The sequence below is a fragment of the Poecilia formosa genome, unplaced genomic scaffold, assembly GCF_000485575.1.
Source record: "Poecilia formosa unplaced genomic scaffold, Poecilia_formosa-5.1.2 Scaffold640, whole genome shotgun sequence".
NCBI lineage: Eukaryota > Metazoa > Chordata > Actinopteri > Cyprinodontiformes > Poeciliidae > Poecilia > Poecilia formosa.
In genome coordinates, this window is record NW_006800579.1 from 210,183 (window position 1) to 212,443 (window position 2,261).

A 2,261-nucleotide genomic window follows, 5' to 3' on the forward strand; every position below is an offset into this window, starting at 1 on the left:
TGACCCTCTCTCTAAAGCCAGGAACTCCTGCTGTTTTACGGCTTTTCACAGATGAGTGTGAAAAGCTAGAACTTCTACTTATTGTTTTCCCACACAGACAAAAGGCAGTTCAAAAGATCTTAGCAAACCATCTGCTGTAACTACAGGTAACATAAAGGTCAATAGGCCAGAATAAGTTACTGATTTTAAAACTATAATTAGGCTATTTCATCAAGACATGTTAAATTTTAAAACTAGCATACTTTAAATTTATTTTCTTAACACTAGGTAACCAAAGAAAATGAGGTAGTTGATGCTACCCACCTTGCCTGGCTAGCTGTGAGAGGAGCTAAAGCTTTTCCTCCGACTACATTCCCCAGAACGCTGTGTAGTTCTGGATCAGAGTTCAGTGAAATTATTGAACATTCTATCAGACAAATTTTCTATTAATATTGACAATATGTCTATGTCGACATCTATTTTCATTGATTTATTGCTGAGCCCAAGACCAGATGAGTTTTTAATTAAGTGGAAAAATAGTACCGGCAATTAGGCCAGAACAGCGAAGCAAAGGCCTATTGTAATCGCAAGATTTCTTATTCTTGTTTTTTTTTTTTGTTGTTTTTCTTATTATTATTTTTCCGTCACTTTGCGCGGCTGTTTGGGGCCTTTAACATATTCAAAAACTCACCAAACTTGACCCAAAATTGTCCCCCGACGAAAATTTTCGGATTCTGGTAGAATCGCAAGTGGGCGAGGCCAAACTGCTCTACAGCGCCCCCTAACGTGAGTTGGGGGAAACCGTAGGTCGTAGAGATCTGAAACTCAGTATGTAGGTAGAAATCCACAAATCAAGAAAAAAAGTCTCTTGGAGATACCCTCTAAAATGCACAGGGAGGCGGCCATTTTAGGTCAAAGGTCAAATTTTGGCCATTTTTCACTTTTACTCATGTCGAACTTTAACGAACTCCTCCTTGACTTTTCAACGATCGGCTTCATTCTTGGTCAGAATGCAGTAAAGGCATATGACTTTAAAAGTTTTCAATAAAATTGACTTTCGTATATATTCAGGGGGCGTGGCAGAGCGGCGAATTTGGCGTACTCGCCAAAACAAACAAAGTGCTATAACTTTCTCATAAAAAGGTCAATTGGCACCAAACTTGGTATGGGGGATCTTGGTTGGATGCCTGACGATTCTATGTCGTCATCGTCTGACCTCACGTAAGCCCCGCCCCCTCAGAACAGGAAGTGACTTTTTTTTACTTGGAAAGCTCCAACTATGGCTCTCTTGACCTAATCAAGATTATCTTGTGTCAGATGACTGATAACAAGTTGGTCTCACTTGCTGTAAAGTGCCAAGAGTTTTCAGTGGAGGGCGTGGCCGTGGCGGTGCAGCGAAGTCACAGGTCACGCTGCACCGCCATACGTTTGGCTCTAGATTCCACATGTTTCAGCCCAGCTGCACCAAACTCACTGAGATCGATACTTGTCCACCCCCCATGATTATAAAACTTGGTACACATGTATATCTTGTCAGGACCTACAAAAAAGTCTCTGGGAGCCATGGTCCAAACCCAACAGGAAGTCGGCCATTTTGGATCAAAGTCGCCCTTTTGTCTATTTCATTGATGTCGTATCTGAGCGAACACGTCCTAGAGCTTTTGAGATCCAGGCTTCAAACTCAGTCAGCACAGTCTTGAGGCTTTGAGGGTCAAAAGTTATCAAAGGAATATTCCTATGTCAAAGCATGTGGGCGTGCCCAAGCCTCAGATCTGGCCATTCGCCATGAAACATCAAGATGGATTAACTTCCCCAAAGAAGCTCCCAACTGCATCAAACTTCATTGGTATCATCATAGAGCAGAGCTCATCACATTCAATTGGTGACATCACTTTAGCCACGCCCCCTTCCAACAGGAAGGCACCTGTTGGAAGGAACTAATAGAGCAGTTAGAGCAGTCTTTCTTTGTGTTGGAAGAAAGACTGCTCTAAATCATAAATAATTTGTCTTATTTACAGTAAACATGTTAGGCTTGACCTATGTCAGCCTCAAAAGAACCCAATAGCTTGAAATTGCAATTCAGATCGACTGTGCTTGTGCATCGTCAGGGAGCGCTCCGGAAGATGTAGGTGTGTGTTGCCTGACAGATGGCTGCGGGAACTGCGCGATAGTGTCAGCGGTGGCGAGAGCATGCACTCAAAAAAATGAACTTAGGGGGTTATTAGATTAATAAAAAAATATCATGTACTTTTAACACAATAATTTCATGTTTTAAACAAAAA

The 2,261-nt window shown here is 41.8% G+C and overlaps 1 long non-coding RNA gene across 1 annotated transcript in view; it reads right to left on the reverse strand.

Moving 5' to 3' along the window:
* Nucleotides 1–1,476: 1,476 nt before the first annotated feature.
* Nucleotides 1,477–2,261, reverse strand: part of LOC107834480 (uncharacterized) — a 4,201-nt gene continuing 3,416 nt past the window's right edge. The window contains exon 3 of the long non-coding RNA XR_001660270.1: nt 1,477–1,519. This is a non-coding gene — a long non-coding RNA (uncharacterized LOC107834480). The remainder of the gene's footprint in view (nt 1,520–2,261) is intronic.